The 17529-nt window shown below is 35.1% G+C and overlaps 1 long non-coding RNA gene across 1 annotated transcript in view; it reads left to right on the top strand.

The window, feature by feature from the left end:
* The window catches only part of LOC113598801 (uncharacterized), a 285808-nt gene that overhangs the window by 266920 nt on the left and 1359 nt on the right, over window positions 1-17529 (top strand). Inside the window, exon 4 of the long non-coding RNA XR_003419528.2 lies at window positions 17397-17492. This is a non-coding gene — a long non-coding RNA (uncharacterized LOC113598801). The remainder of the gene's footprint in view (window positions 1-17396; window positions 17493-17529) is intronic.

The raw sequence follows: 17529 nt of genomic DNA, 5'->3' as shown, positions 1-17529 counted from the left end.
CATAAGAGCAAAACATAATTCACGTTTTGGAAAAGACCAGCACTCTGTAGGACTACAGAGTAGAAAGCTGGCATCTAAAGCATGGTTTACTGAAAGGAACGTTGATTGACTGGTTGGAGAGAGGGGAGTCCAGGCCCAACTCCACTACTAATTAGTGGTATACACTTGGGCCTAACATTTAGCTCCTCGGGTTTTGGCTTCCTAGCAGTAAAATGTGGAGTCTGGACTATATGATCTCTAATATCTCAGCTCTAAAATTTTCTGAGGCTCCAGTGCAAAACACCTATAGTGGACATTCGTTTATTTGAATTCCAGAACATTGCTCCATAATTCATTATGAATAAAATAAAATAATAGAGTAATTCTAAAAACAAAAACCAAAATCTATGACTATGGCAATTATATAATTTGTCATAAAACCAGAACATTTTTGAAAGGAAAGCTAAAATAATTAAAAATATATTAGTTTTTGAGATTAACTAACTACATATATATGTATTCATCTACTATCACATTGTTTTTATTATATTGGTTAATCTGTAATTCTTTTCAAAAACTATGTTAAAATCAATATTATATTAAAACATAGTACATAGAAGCAATGCAAAACAATTTTCATATTGCTTATTTTAATTTTAAAAATAGCATAAGTAGAATTGTTATTCCTGTTCCATATTCAAGAACTTTAATCAGTTTTTTTTTAATCTATATATATTTCTAATACCACATCACTGGTATTTTTTCAATTAATATATTTGTTATTGCAATACTTTTTTTTTTCATGGAAGTACATGAAATCTTGCTCTAAGTTAACATTTTGTGGTCAATAAATCTGAAAAGTTTTTTACATTAGACTTTTCTCTGCGTTATCTTCTTAATTGAGAAAACATTTTCACTATAGATACTAAGTTACCTGAAAAGTTCACAGCAAATTCTTGCTAAAAAGGGATTTCTCATTTCTATCTTGAATTAAAATGTGTAAATATTTCAACCCAAATATTTTCACAGATACTGTTTTTTAAACTTTAATTACCTCAGCAAATGTTTTTAAAGAAAAATGACCAAAATGCAGGTCTCTATTTATAACCCTTTTGATTTTCTGCCAAACTTAGGTGCTGCAAAATCATAAGAATATATACATATATATATATATATATATATACACATATATATATATAGTTAACTATATATAGTTAAATATAGGAACTGTATCAAAAGATTTCTCATGTGTCAGGATACTCCAGAGAAAAATTATCAAATTTCAATATAAATTTTGTGCACTTTTGAGTTATCATTTAATTGATTCAGCTCATCCTGTGCCTTTGTAAGGAGAAATTTTGATGTCTTCCCAATTACAATTTTGGTTTTCAATAAATGCAATTGAGTAAATTTTTAAATTCTATGTTTTTTGATACTCCATTTGCTGAATAATTTGATTAAAGATGTCTAATTTTGAACGCAGTGCAATAGAAATATAAAGAACTCATTTGCAAAATGTTTAATTTAAATTGTAGGATTCATCGGTTTAGAATAGTTCTTCAAAGTTCCAAACATTTTTAAATCTAAATGGTGATGGTAACAGAAAGTAAAAGTGCCAGGCTGTAGAAAAATTTTTTCATATTCAATATCTGCTTTGTAACAAAAATTTGAGGTACAGTTTACTCTGTGAAATACATAAAAATGGCATAAATTTTAACAACTGTGGTTTGTTTTTAGACTGACAGAATCTTGAGCAAAATTGTGAATTATGTATGTGTTACAGTTAATTCTAGGTATATTTCTTTTCCTTTTGTTTTTCAGTAAAGAATATTATTTGCACCATTATGCTGTGCTCCAATAAAATTAATATTTGTATTATTACTGCAAAACCCAAATAATTTTATCTTCTATAGAAGTTAATCTTTTTAAATGAATTTATAATAGCATTTATAATAATAATATCAGATAGTTTACTCTTAATAGAATGAACTTCCAAATACATTATTTTTACTCCATGATGATGCTAATCATTTTTTAAACCTTTAATGATTTATATGTCTGTAAAGGTTTTACCTCTGCTAATGGATCTGAAACATTAAGAGCAACCATTTCAATTTTCTGTATGTTAAAAATAAACGAACAAAATTGGAATGTAAAATGCAAAAAACGAGCAAAATTAATTTAGAGAATATTCCATTTTATCTGAAGGAAAAAGTCATTCTTCTAGAGAAATCCATAAACATATCTTCTACAACTACACATACTGTCTTTTGGCACAGTTAGTTTTTTAAAAACTAACATTAAAAAAAAAGATGACCATGCTTCTTCTGCATTTTTATATCTTTTGGTTTGCAGAAGTATATTATTATGGCCCTTATGGTGGGTAGCAACTGTCAATAAAGATCTTGTATACTGTATACATTTTTTATAAACTTTCTTGATGAATAGCAGCTCTGTATTTAATTTATTATTTCATATACACTTTCCTTTTGCTGATCTCAGTTGACCTCAGTTGTTGAAAAAATTTATTAAAAAGTGATAAACAAAGCATTACAAGCAAAATAAATAGTTGTAGATTGTGTCATACATTAAATGACAACAGTACAGCAAAAGCAATCAGATTATTCTGTCTTTGCCCTATGGTAGGGCTTGGCCTTGGTTTCTTGCATACGTTTTATGCATCTCCCCCCTCTGATTACCCTATATAGTTTCTGCTGACCTCACTTTCCAGTGTCCTGGGGAATTTATGCATCTTGAAGACGGAGGCACCACCCGTGGCACACCTGGTTGGCATACCAACTCTCCTCCCATCATTACCTAAGATGAGGAGTGAATAGTCCCCAGCCATTCCTGCCTGCCTAGTGCACTAAAATGTTACCAGAAAGCACCCTGTAAACTGTCCTAGAAAGTGAAATGTTCATTCCTCACATCAGAAAATAGTTGAGAAAAGAAACATGGTAGGTTCTGGTAGTGTTTAAGACCTCTGTGTGCTTCATGTGTGTCTTACACACAACTAGTTAAGAGATACCGTGGCAGAAGTTAGAACTACCAGGTAGAATACCATCAGACCAATCAACCTAATTTTAATGGAAATTGTTAATAATCATGACTGGGACAAATACTTAATCAATGAGGAAAACTGACATACATAGTTACCCTAAAATTAACTATGGTTCCTGGAGCTTCACCTTATTGGAAGTTTGGAAACTATGGCAATTCTTAAAAGCAGTTCAACATTTTCCTTTTTTGTATCTATGTTTTTGTGTGATTCTTGAGAATAGTCATAGGCAAAACCAAAACAGATTTATAGAGTTGTGTTCTTACAAGACTGATATAAGAATTGTATATGTAGGAAATTAGTAGTTCCTTCCGCCTAGCAGGATTTAAATAAATGTTATTTTTTAAGCCTTTCTACCGTGCTGACTAGTTAGCAACTAGTTTGGTTCCTTTATCCAAATCACATTAGTGTACCATATACTAAATATAACAATGTATAGTCAGTACAACAGGCAAGACCAAATTAACCAAATATGGACTTGCCTTCAAGAACTTTATGTTCTAAAAAGAGAGATAAAACGTGTTTTATATTTACACATGAGCACATACTTTAGTACCTGACTCATTGATTTTCTTTTTATCACTACTCATGTCAACATTCTTGCTGTTGGCTACCCCCTTTATGGTCTACCTGATATCTTGATCGCTCCACACTTGGCTTCCTTTACTACAGTCATGCTTTTTCTCCAACCACCGTGGTCACTCACTCCTACGGTCGTTCCTGTAACTCTGAATCAATAATGACTATGTATAAACTTCAGCTTCTCAGTTTCAGGAATCTGGGTCTCCAACCACTACTTCCCATCCATCTGGCTTACTTATTCCAGTAACTCCTACACCCACAATTTCTTATCCCTCCAGGAACCTGCCCCTTTGACTCTCTTTTTCACTGCACAGCATACTTTTTATAGTTCAATTTCTTCCTTACTCACATTGAAGTCCTTTGTTCCATGTCCATCACTGTAATTGCTTTCTTGTAAATGGTCTTTCTCCTGTCTTACTTTACTATATTAACCCAGAAAAGCACCTGCCTTGGACTCAACTCACTGGAGAAAATAATTCTTCTCAATGGTCTCACATTAAGTTAATAATCACAAATCTCAGATGGTCTCCAGCACTGGCTAGCAGTCTTTCATTCTTCTACTAGGTTTCTGTTCCCACATTCTAAGAAAGTTATTCTACACCTTTTCTCCTTGACATCACTACCAATTCTGACATACAACCTTAGACCCATTAGACCATACATCACAAACACTGACAAGACCCACCTCACCTCACCATCCCGTCTTCAGACTAACCTTCATTGATTCCAAGATACTTTACTTCACTTCCTGTAAAGATAAGAGTCCGTGATCCTACCTGAGGACGAACAGTCTACCTGCTCTTGGCTACTCAAGAACTTTTCTCATGTGATTATTGTATTTGCTTTTTCAACTTCAGTTCCTCCCCATATTGGATGGTTTCTAATGGCCTATAAAAATGCCTGAACATCTTTTATATAAGAAAAAAATCAACACTTATTTTTAATCCTTTTATCATTCCATATCTGTATACTTCATAGGAAAAAAACTTCTCAAAAAGATTATGTTTTTGTGTCCCTTCCTGCCTTTCTATTCTTTATTTTATTCTAATCAGGCTTTCTTCACCAATCCACAAAATTGCCCATTTTCATGGTAACCAGTGGCTTCTATCTATCCTGGCAAGTCCATTAATCATGCTCCAGCCTCCTCTTACTTGATTGTTCAGCCGTGTTTGACACAGTGGAACAACCTCTCCCTCTTGAAACATTTTCTTGTCTTGGCTGACACCACAGTCTCCTGGGTTCCTTTTGACTACACTGACTGCTCCTCTTCATTCGTCTGTGCTGGTTCCTTGCTCTTGGCCGGACCTCAAATGCAGGAGTTACCTTTAAGCTAAATTCTTCTTTTATTTTTAATTTTTTTAATGTTCATTTTTTTTTTGAGACAGAAAGAGAGACAGAGAGAAGAGAGAGAGAGAGCAAGTAGAGTGAGAGGGAGATAGAATCTGAAGCAGGCTCTAGGCTCTGAGCTGTCAGCATAGAGCCCGACGTGAGGCTCAAACCCATGAACCATGAGGTCATGACCTGACCTGGGCCAAAGTCGGATGCTTAACCAGCTAAGCCCCCCAGGCACCCCCCCATGCACCCCCCAGGGTTGTGTTCTTTCAGCTCAATTCTGAATACTCTTCCTTTTTTTGTGGCACAGAGAGAATTTCTGTCCTTGCATCAGAATTATTGTAGCATTTGTCAAGAAACAGTCATGGGGCCCCCTCTCAGAGTTTCTGATTTGGTAGATCTAGGGTGGGGCCTAGGAATGTGCATTTATAACATATTACCAGGTGATGGATGATGCTGCTGATCAGAGACCACTCTTTCACAACCCCTGGTTTACAGAACTAATTAAACCAAGTGCTTTGGAATTGGCCTGGCTTTCAACCATACTTCTAAAATTCAACCCTGGGTAAATGATTTATGCTTTATATTTCTTAGTGTGTTTATTTATAAAATAAAGACAATACAAGATACTAACTCAAGCTCATGAGAATTAAATGAGATAATCCCATAACTATAATACTTTTCTGAAAACTGTTCTTCCTTATTATACTCTTTCCTCTCTAAAATCTATTACCTGACAAGTAGCTGGGCTGTGCTTTAAAAGATATACATCAGGTCAGAATCATACTGTCTCCCCCATCTTGTTTTTCATGTACCCCCAGAATAAAATGTCTGGCCCCATTCCAGATCAGTCTTTTTGCTTCAACATTTTGGTCTTTTTCTGTTCAAGTTACCCCTTACTGCATAACAAACTTCTCCAAAATTTAGTGCCTTCAGACAACAACCATCTTACTATTTCTCACAAGTTTGTGAGCAGGAATTCTAGTAGAATCTGGCTTGGTGATTCTTCTGTTGTCCATGGTGTATTCAATTGGCCACTGCCTTGGGGAGATCACAGATAGCTCACATGTCTGGAGCCCAGCCCATTCTGGAGCCCAGAATGGGCCGCCATAAGGCTGTGTTCAGTGGGGCCTCTCTCCATCTGCCTCTCCTTGCAGTCATGGGTCCTCTCCCTGCCTTCTCTCCAGAAGGTTGAGTAGAGGTAACGTGTCTTCTAAGAGCTCTAAGAGACCAGGTGGAAGCTGCCTGCTCTCCAAGAGACTAACCTGGAGCTGGCACAGCCTCACTTCCAACACACTTGTTTGGTCAAAGCAGTTGCAAGTCTGTTCAGATTCAAGGGGGCTGGGGGAACGATACCACCTTACAATGGAAATTTGTCTAAGAATTTAATCCACCACAGGCAGACTCCAAGATCATCCCTGAGTGCTTCTCATACTTGTTCCTTCCTCCAGGAATTCTGCCTCCAAATCTTTCCATGGCTGACTCCTCATATCTCAGCTCAGCCATCACCTCCTCATTACAGGAAAGCTCATCTGAACATGCTTCTTCCCACCATCGTTATGTACTCCATCACCTGTTTCATTTTCTTTTGAAATTACCTTATCTGCTGCCTCTCACTGAAAGGTCAACTCTGCAGGAACAAAAACTTTTTCTTGTCAACACTATGGTTTCAAAGCCTAGAATGGTGCTTGACACATATAATTTTCCCAATAAATATTTTATGAATGAGTAAATTAATTATGACTATATACGTCACATACAGACACATAAAGACAAATTTATAATTACCATTCAAGCAATTTTGTTATTAACTATCTGCACTTAAATTTTCTGAAAATAAGGAGTTTATGTGTGTAAAAGACTTTTTTTTCCTCTAAATGGATTCCCTTTTGATTATAGATGAAACTGACCTATCAGGTGAGAAGATGGTATTTTCACAGTTATGTAATGGTATTTTTTCCTCTATTACATTTTTAGAATGCATTGATTTGAATGACACGTCTACCTAAAATTACTTTTTGCATGGGGGGTAAGGATCTTTGGGGAAATTATACAGATTTTTACTCTCTTCCCAAAAATAATGTCATACATTTCAAACCAAATTAAAATTAACAACCTTAGTTACTAAATTTTACATTTTTTCTAGATCTGTTAAAAGAAAAACTTACTAATTTCAGTAAAGAAATTCAGTCTTTCAGTATAATAAATAGTTCTTAAAAAGCAGTCTGAATTGCATGAAAGAGATTGGAAAATGGCTTCATGATTTTTCAACATAAACAAACATTTGATGATTTCTGAGAAAATAAATTTAGATTTTATAGAACTAAAATGTTTGGACAACATTTTAAGTTGCTTAGTCCAATGTGCATCTGATTTCACCTTTCCTTTAGTACATCCAACATTTTCAAGATTTTCTAAACAACTGAGTAATAATTTTGAAAATAAATTTATAAATAGAAATTTTTGTTATGTTCAAGACCAAACATTGGTAAACAGAAGATAAATCATTTTTTACTTTGTGATATAGCCAAAGTGATGGCAAAATATTAACATTTTGAAAGTTTGTTAAAGAAATAGATGCAAGGTTTTTCTTTTCTTTTTTTCCTTTTTTTTTTTTTTTGTTCCTCTAGTGGATTTTTCCTTCCTTTATTCAATCTTTAGTCCATTATGAGTGCTCATAATATACTGCCTTATAAATGGGACTCTGATTTTGCACATAGTTGAGACACAGTACCTATTAATTTAATTGAATAATTGTAAAAGTCCCTACAAAGGCTTTAATAGACATATAATCAGGCAATAGTTTCTTTCAGCTTAATGAGAAAAACTACCTGGACTTTTGGTTTTAAGTAAAGTAAAATTTGTAGGAGAGCATCCCCATAAATACTCTACTACTTGATTGAGGAAAGTATAATATGCTTTAAAATATTTCTCTTTTAAAATATGTTTGCAAAGTGCTTTTGCAACGAAAAGAGACAAATGGACTCATTTTCAATTTGCAAATAATTTCTTTAACTATTGAAACTAAGAATGGTGACTTCCAGGAAATCATAAAGTCTAAGTGCAAAGGATCGCTGCAATGGTGCAATATTCTTAGATCTTGGGAAAGGAGAAGGGAACTAATATTTTTGAGCACATACTATGATCCATACCTGAACTGGGGAATTTCTAACACATCCATAATATTAAATATTTTTAACAGTATTGTAATCAGCCCATATTTCATGTAAAGAGCTATCAAGTAATTTGCTTAAACCCTAGATGTAATAAATGGCACAGCTTCATTTTTTTGTAGTTCCAAAGCCAGACCTCTTTCCATAAAACCAGCTGTCTCCAATTTACTTTATAAGTAATAAATCTTTTTATCATTCTTATGCATAATTACTTAAACAATTATTTACCAGTAAAGGTAATGCCAAAAATTCAGTCAATTTCTATAAAGGCTGAATAACTGAGATGGTTTTAATGCAGATATGATAATAACTCTTGAGAGGTATTTCTATAGTGTTCAGAAATTAAAGAAAAATTTATAATGGTATTGAAAAAAGCTATTTAAAAATGATAATAAATCACAGAGGAAAAATTATCAATTTATAGGTAATAGCAGTCTAGAAACAAATTATTTCCTAAACTGAATGCAAGTATCTCTCTTGGTACAGAAAACTAACATACATCATGCCTATGACATTTGCTAAATTAAGAATTTAGTGCAAACTGATGTAAGCAAATGATAGGATTCTGCAGTAGCTGCTGAGGCTAGTGCATTTCCAGAAGAGGTTCCTTGAGCCACAGCTGGATTTCTTCTAAGTGCAGACCCAGTCAGGTCTTAGACTTTTTTGTTCTTGAGTTAATTGATATGATGTGATTGATTCTTAGCCAGAAGCCAAGATTATTTCCAAGACAGAAGAATCCTGATCTCTTTAAAACTAATTATAAACCAGGGTTATAATTTTCTTAGTGGACTAAGGATTGGGAGTTTTGTGTTTCCATCATAAAGGTTTGGAACTACCTTTACGAACAAACCTAAAGTACATCTTCTCTGTACTTCAGTACTTTCATCCCACAAATGAGCATATTTCTCTAAGGAATGTTTTCTGATCTTTGAAAGTATTCAGTGTAAAATTGCTGAGGGAGCCACTAGGGATAAGTGCTTGGAGATGAAAAATAGGGAAAACAGGTGAAAAATATGTGGGTAGGGAGAGAAAGGCCGACAGAAAGTCAAAGATAGAGAGAGAGAGAGAGAGTGGAAAAGATTGAGAGAGAGGAAACAGGTGACTTTCAAGAGGAATTCATCTGTGGAAATAGTGATTTGTCTGTTGAAACAGGGATTTGCACATTTCACTTAAAGCTTATGTTTCTATGAAATTACAACACTTTGCTGTTTTCAGCAGCTACCATCAGAATACTAAATAATTGGATAAGGTGGCTTAACATTTATGAAAAATATATAAGGGGACAGGAGGCAGGTAATATAGAGGTCAGTTTTAGTAATAATATATCATATTAATCAACACTCTGATATTCTTTAACTCAGCTTAACAGACAAGTCCAGGACAACTGTTGTTCTTCTTATTCTTGATCAGGCTAAAGCTTGACCATGAGCTTTCCCTAAATCCAGTCTCAACAACAAGGGTGCAACCGGGGCCTTAGAGGGCACTCTGTAAGCTTGGCGGTCTGAAGTGCTTGAAGCATCAGAACCAGAAATTATTTGAATCTAATTTTCAGGTGTACATGAGGCCAGTGTAACACGAGCATTACAAGAAATGGAAAAAGTGAGATGTGCTGCAGTATTTTGGATGGACTTGAAGCATGTGATGGATGAATGGAGAAGGGCAGCCAAGGAGCTGTTCAGTGAGGACTAGAGCCGGAGCCAGGGTCTTGGCAGCCAACAAGTGAAAACATCAGCAGATTTTGAAAAGATCAAACAAATCACAAATCACAGTGAAAGGATAACTCTGGCAATACAGTTTCGCTGATAACTGATGATAAACTGGATTACCCAGGTTCTGAATATCTAAATGAAGAGTAAGAAAGAGAATATCTGAAAATTGTTTATTATTTGTTGTTGTTGTTGTAGTTTTGTCATTAACAGACACCTGATCATTTCTCTGCTCAGAATCACTCTTCTTGGCTCCTCTGTCTACTACATTAAAATGAACTTCTTAATATGCAGTGGTAAGTCCTCCAAGATCTGGCTGGCTCTGATCAGGCTTCCCAAATCTTTGCGTGACTACCACTGCATCCATCCTCCGTTACCCCCTGCAACACTGACCTAGTCAGCCCTCTCAGGAGAATCCTGTCATTGTCTACTTAAGCCACCTCCTTGCTCTTAGTATTTCCTCCATTTTTCATTTCTTTCTCTGTCTCTCTCTACCTAAAGCCTACTCACCATTTGAGATACCTTACATGAAATCTGCCTTCATTCTTCCCAAAAGAAATGATTTTACCTCCTTTGTTGCAGCGTAAGACTTTGGTTTCTGATCATAGCACCTTAGAAATGATCCCCACGTATTTCCAACCCACAGACTTTGTGCATCTGTCAGTCTCTCCAAATCGGCCGTATTTTGCTTAAGGCATGACTTGCCTTGTTTATCTCCCCATCCACAAATGCATAATAAGCAGGTCTGTCTGATTTTTGCTTCAGTTGATGTGCAAGATTTTTAATTTGGGGAATGACAATTGAAATTGAAACAACATGAAGCTATGGTTACTATTATGGTTTTGATTTGTCATGCTGTCATTGCGGCATGTGGCAAAATATTAAGCATGCACGGTGATATTAATGTTTCCAAGATCTTAGAGGATAGAATGGGGCATATGTATGTGTGTGTGATTTTAAAATTTTACCTTAACCTTTTTCTCGACATCTTATACAATAAAAATGAGCTGAGCAGCACAGATTGACAGAGCGTTATTCCTGTGCTCATTTCTACCCTAACTATGTGAATTTGGGTGAGCTATTAACATTTTTGAGATTCTGTTTCTTCAGCTATGGAATAAAGGTATTACAGCAGAGGTGATCTCCAAGCTACAGCTTAGCTTATAACTACTTGATTCTATTATATCCCATTTTAGTATAAGGAACAACTTAAAACATACACACACACACATACACACACACCATTAATTTGAATATCATTTACACACTCATGTCTACCTGGCATCCTTGATTAGAGGGTTTGGTGAGGAAGTGTAATGGGCTGGATATGTGGAGAATAACAACCAGGTCCCACCTAATAGTCCTGGGGAGAATAAGGAAAATCTCTCAGCTTTTAAGGCACTGACTGAAGGACACATTCAGGGCACCCAAGCTTAGTGAGGAAAAATGCTCTGGGCTGGTACTGAGGGAAGCCTCACTGTTTTTTTTTTTTTTTTTCTCTAGTCATCTAAGGCCACTATAGTCACATACAATGGGCTGAGTGGCTTAAACAGCAGACATTTCTTTCTCACAGTTCTGGAGGCTGGGAAGTCCAAGATTAAGGTGCTGGCAGATTCAGATCCTCATGAAGTTTCTCTGGCTTTGCATTGTGTCTTCACGTAGTGGGGAGAAAGATAGCTCTGGTCTCTCTTCCTCTTCTTATAAGGGACTAATCCCATAATGGGCTCCACCCTTATGACCTCACGTAAATGTACTAATCTCCCAAATGCCCCATTTCCAAATGTCATCCCACTGGGGGTTAGGGCTTCAATGCGTGCATTTTTGGGGCACACAAATATTCAGTCCATGACTGATGATCCCATGATCATTGCCTTTGGTTGAGTCTGAGTCCCAGGGTCAGGGGGCTGTAATTCAGACAAGCAAAGTCAGGTAGGTCACTGAGGAAGTCTCCTGTGAGGCCAAGAGCCACGGTGGAATGGTTGCGTCACAGAGGGCAGTAAGGATGACAGCAGCACGTAGATTCTCTAGCAGGGCTAGAACCCTGTAACGTTGAGATGGGTTGCTCTAAGGCAGTGACCAGTGGGTCACGGGGCCAGGTAGGAATGTGGAGGCCGACTATAGTCTGAGACTTCCCATTCAACTTCTTCACTTTGAGCCCACGATTCGGTAAGAAAGTGGCTCGACTCTGCAACAAGTATGTAGTACCAGTGAGGAAAGCAATTGGAAAACCAAACTCATTTTGGATTAACTTTTTAATAAACTTATTTGATTTTTCTCCCAATTATTTATTTGTTCTGGTAGCACATAAGGACAATTAGTGACAAAACATCCTAGGGACAATTTGAAGGCTGTTTCCAGCTGGGATTTTCTATATCTTTAAGTACAAATAGAATTTAACAGAGAAGAGGAGGAGCAGAACGGGAACACCATGGCTTCTGGCAACATAATTAAATTTACTACAACTGTGAAACTCCGTCTACACAAGCTGGGCAGAATAATGAGGGAGGTGGGCTGAAGTCAGGCTGCGTAGAAAAGAGGAGCCCTGAAGATACCACACTAATATCTGACAATTCTTTATGTCTATGCTTCAGCAAACTACACCTATTTGGAGCATGAGGTTTAAAAGGCTGTTCCTTTTTAAGAATGCTCTGATTTGTATATTTGAAACATGAAAAGACCTTACTTTGCAGGAAAAAAAGCCTGAATAATATGCTATGCCTATGGTGTGCATGCTTCTAAAACTCAAGAAAATAAACAAACTTCAAGGAGATCAAAGACTTAAGAAAACTCACTTTCCCTCCTAACAATGCAGTGTCACTGTATTTTTATTCTTGGCCCCATGTTTGACTAGATTTGTGATTTACCATTAGTTAAAGACTTCTAGATGTCCTGCCTGGACACCCAGAAGTTGTTTCCGTTTTCTATAGTCAGCATGTGAAATGTTATTTAAAGCCCACATTTTGCTTTTGAATATCACCAGTGGTTTTAGTGCTTCAGAGGTCACATTTCAGCCCAACTTTTTGGACTCCCAGGCCTGGAAACCTTTTAACAAGCTCTGTTTCTCTTTCCATCTCCTGAAAAAGTTGTCTCTGCAGACAGAGGTTTGGCATCTGTATACCTTCGTCACATATTATATATTACTTATGGAACTTTGAGGAATCCAAAATGCCTCGTAGATGGAAAACATGGGATGGATGGAGAATCCCTGGATATCTGCTTTAAATGTTTAATATCTACCCATTCATGGAGTTAACATTTAGAAATTAAAACTTGAAATCAGACATTTGAAAGAGGTTTAGAAAACAGTGCATTTAAATGGCTAATGAATTCATTAGGGAATCAGAACCAATCTTGAAACCTATGCTATAGTGTATTTTAAAGTCTGTTTTCTTAATGACCAGATATTTTCCCTCAATTTATTATTGCTGTCTTGGCTGTCTGGTGAGAAAATACTAAATACAAAGTTCCCAGAGTCTAGATCTACTCATGGCTGAATATGCACCTGAGTGTGTGATACATTGTACTCACTGTATTTCATAGCATGGTTTTGTGACCTGAGCGGTAAGCCCTGAAAAAGTCAGTCATGTCTATGATTGGAAATAGAAATAGTATTATAAATTATTTCAAAGGTTATATTCAGTTTTTAAATGAGAAACATATTCTATTTCCATTTCCAGGCTTTATGAAGTTTTATTTAAAATTTTATTTATCTTTGAATTTATTTGAGGAAAGTATAACTGTTATGAGTCTTTCTTTAAGAGAAAGAAGGCAATGTACAGATAGTACTTTTATGTCTTTCTATTTCCTTCTTCTCCTGTAAAATACTTACTCAAGGATATATTAAATATTTCTACTTAATAGGAATAGAATCTCTCTCTCTGTCTGATTTGTTATTATGATTACTTATATTGTTACAATAAGTGTTAGCATGGGGGCATCGGGAGGTTTATCTGACTTTTTTTTAATGTTTTTTAAAATTATTTTTGAGAGAGAGAGAGAATGTGAGCAGATGGGGGGCAGAGAGAGACACACACACAGAATCCAAAGCAAGCTCCAGGCTCTGAGCTGCCAGCACAGAACCCAATGCAGGGTTCGAACTCATAAACTGCGAGATCATAACCAACTGAGCCACGCAGGTAACCCGAGTATCTGACTCTTGATTTCGGCTCAGGTCATTATCCCAGGGTTGTTGTATCAACCCAGCATTGGGTTCTGTGCTGAGTGTGGAGCCTGCTTAAGATTCTATCTTTCCCTCTGGCCATTTCCCCCACTCGCACTCTCTAAAAACAACAACAACAACCAAATTTAGCATGGCTACTAAAATTACTGTAGAAGAAAATATTTTAAATTTAAATTTTTGTGATTATGTGTAAAATCATGCATATTTATGATAGAGTATATGTGGTACTTTATAATAACTGTAAACTCCCTGTATCTGTATTTTATGCCTTTTTTTAGTCCTGTTATCTTATTTTTCTCTTTTTTCAATTACACTAATTTAAGTTTATACATGTTATTATAAACTTATTTTTATTCAAAATCTGTATTCTCAAATTTTTATATATTACTGTTTTGTTTTTAATTCATTTATTCAGTTATCTTTATACATTCCTTCTTCCCTTTCTTACATTTTCTGTCTTATATTTTAATTATCTAGCTCCTAACATTTCTAATAATAAAAGCATTTAAGGCCATGAGTTTGTTTTTGAGAAAATTTGACTATACATTCTATATTTTCACATAAAGTTTTTTTTAAATATTTTCTAAATGTTGTATAATTACAGCATCATTTCCTTTTTTCTCCAAAAGCTCTTTGTGTATGATTTCCTTATTTTTGAAATGTTAATTTCCACATAATTAGTCCTTTATATTCTAATTTATTTTCACCTACTTGTTTGTGTACTGTTACTTTCTTAGAAAGAAGAAAGATATAAGATAAATATATAAGATATAAGATATTTCTTATATTTATGAATCTTTTTGTTCAATTTAATGCTGTATTATTCATAAAGGTTGATAACTGTTATAGACATACTATAGGTTTCATATAAAATAATATTTAAAAATCTCATCCTTGTTTATTTCCTTTGAATCCCACTTTACCAACTATACCCCTTGAGATTCCTATTTTATTTTATTGTATATTTTCTACATATATATTTTCACATTTTTTTACTTTAAAAATTTTCAAATAATTTATTTAGACATGTCTGTTTTAAAAAACATATGGTTAGGGGCGCCTGAGTGGCTCAGTCAGTTGAGTGTCTGACTTCAGTTCAGGTCATGATCTCACAGCTCATGTGTTCAAGCCCTGTGTCTGGCTCTGTGCTGACAGCTCAGAGCCTGGAGCCTGCTTGGGATTCTGTGTCTCCCTCTCTCTCTGCCCTTGACCCACTCGCATTCTGTCTCTGTCTCTCTCAAAAATAAATAAACATTAAAAAGAAACAAATGGTTAGACTTATTTTTTTTAACCCAATCTAAGAGTCTTTGTTCTTTGATAGAGGAATTAAAACATTTGCATATAGTATGGTAACAGATTTATCAGTTTTTACTTATTTCAATTTATTCATGATTCTTACACTCTTTTGTTGTTCCCTGTGTTTTGTATCTTTACTTATTTATTTTTAAATTTTTAAAAAAATCTTTATTTATTTTTGAGATAGACAGAGTGAGAGCAGGGGAGGAACAGAGAGAGAGAGGGAGACGCAGAATCCGAAGCAGGCTCCAGGCTCCAAGCTGTCAGCACAGAGCGCGATGTGGGGCTCAAACCCATGAACTGTGAGATCATGACCTGAGCCGAAGTTGGATGCTTAACTGACTGAGCCACCCAGGTGCCCCTGTATCTTTATTTTTATAAGCTAAGTTTTTTCATTCTTGCTCTTTTTTCCAATAGCAATGTAGAAGAATTACATTCGTTTTGTTTCTCTTTTTTATTAATCATAAGTGTTTCGACAAGGTATCATACTAATCTTTCACTTCTTACCTGATTCTTATTTTATTCATTATTGGAAAATGTTATCATCTTTGTATTTCTCGTCTGTTTTTTCCTGTTTTTCTTAGTCTAATCTCACATGTGAAATAAATTTTTTATTAAATTATTGGGTTTTGCAATTTATGTCTTCTCTTACAATATTTTTAAACATTTGAATAATTTTGTAATTACATTCACAGAAACTACTTATTTTCAATTCCATAATTAAGTGGTTTTATGGTTAGTATATCTTTGAGAAATATTTTCATCCTGAGCCCATAGGTATATTTCCTTAGTCCTTATATATGTAATATGCTTGTTTTTCTTCAGAAATTAAAAAAAAAAACCAAGATTTCTGGGTAAAAAAAATAACAAGTCCTGGTTTATAAACATTTTCACTCAACACTCTGTAGTCATTCAGCTATTAATTTTTTACATAATAAGAATAAATATGAAGTAGTCTTAGATTTTTTTTTAGCTAACATTTTGTGTTCTTCTGGTATGGAAACCTGTATTTCTTATTTTTCTTGAAATATTAATAAAAATGACTAGATTGAGAATGGGGCACTGAATAGACTATAAACTCTAACAATCTGATAGGGAATCAACTTATTCTTACCCAAATTGTGGAATCTTATGATAAAGAAAATAAAGACAAATCAGAAAGAAGGAGAATGTGTAATTGACCAGATTTGTGTATTGCTCGATGCCCTTTATTATAAATCTGAAAAGTAAGTTAGTCCAAGAAAAGGATGAAGAAAAAAATCTGAATTTTCTTATTTTATTTATTTGTGGACCTTGGAATGCAGCAGGTGCTGAATCACACGTGCTAGTCTGTGTGCCAGGTGCTGGGTATATATTTGTTTCCTCAAAAAGTTGATAACGTAATAGAGGAGAAAGTACTTGTAAACGAGTGTAAAAAAAAAAAAAAAGAAGTTGTCAGTGTGATAGTAAAAGCCTATGGAGGATATTATTAGACCCAAGAGGAAAGACTATGGCCAGTTGTGCACTAGCAGGTCACGGGGCTCAGAGAAACTCATGACTGTGCCTGAGGTTTATGCCCGGTCCCATCTCCTTAAGAGAAATGTTCCTGATGAAGTCCAGGGTTTCCAAAATGAAACAGGAAAGTTTGCCTTCCTCGGACTTAATTCATTCAATACCATGGCTGAAGGATTGGGTGACACAATTAAGGGAAAACATGTTTTCTTTTTATTGTTGTTGGAAAAAGGTTGTATCCAAATTTCAAAAGGCACAGAGGGCAGAGGAAGGGAGGACTCCTGTTCACCATATGAAACCACAAATAAAATAATTTTAAAATGTTTGTTTTGGGAGTAACTTTTTGCTTTATTAATTTTTTTTGTAAAAATCTGCCAATTATAAGAAAACATTTATTGGAATTGCTAGTGAAAAGAGAAAACATCTCATTGAAGTGTGTGTTAGTGAAGAACAGCTCAACTGAGCATGAACTGGATGAACTTGCACAACAAAAGTTGGGAGCACTGACAGTCTGATTCCATCCTCTTAAAAGCCTAGATAAAGGTATACGAATTATGGAACAATAATTTAAAATTTAAAATTATCCTTTTTGTTTTCAGAAGCATTATGCCCAGTTAACTAGCCCAACAGTTAAACCACCTGTCACCATCTACCTGTGCTGCATCCTCTCTGCTCCAGCCCTTCTTCAAACCCAGGTCAGTGAATGGGTCCCCTATAACAATGGTCTTCAGT

This window comes from Acinonyx jubatus, chromosome B2 (assembly GCF_027475565.1).
Source record: "Acinonyx jubatus isolate Ajub_Pintada_27869175 chromosome B2, VMU_Ajub_asm_v1.0, whole genome shotgun sequence".
Classification (NCBI taxonomy): domain Eukaryota; kingdom Metazoa; phylum Chordata; class Mammalia; order Carnivora; family Felidae; genus Acinonyx; species Acinonyx jubatus.
Note: the sequence above shows the minus strand (reverse complement) of the source record. Positions and strands in the feature narration are given on the sequence as shown.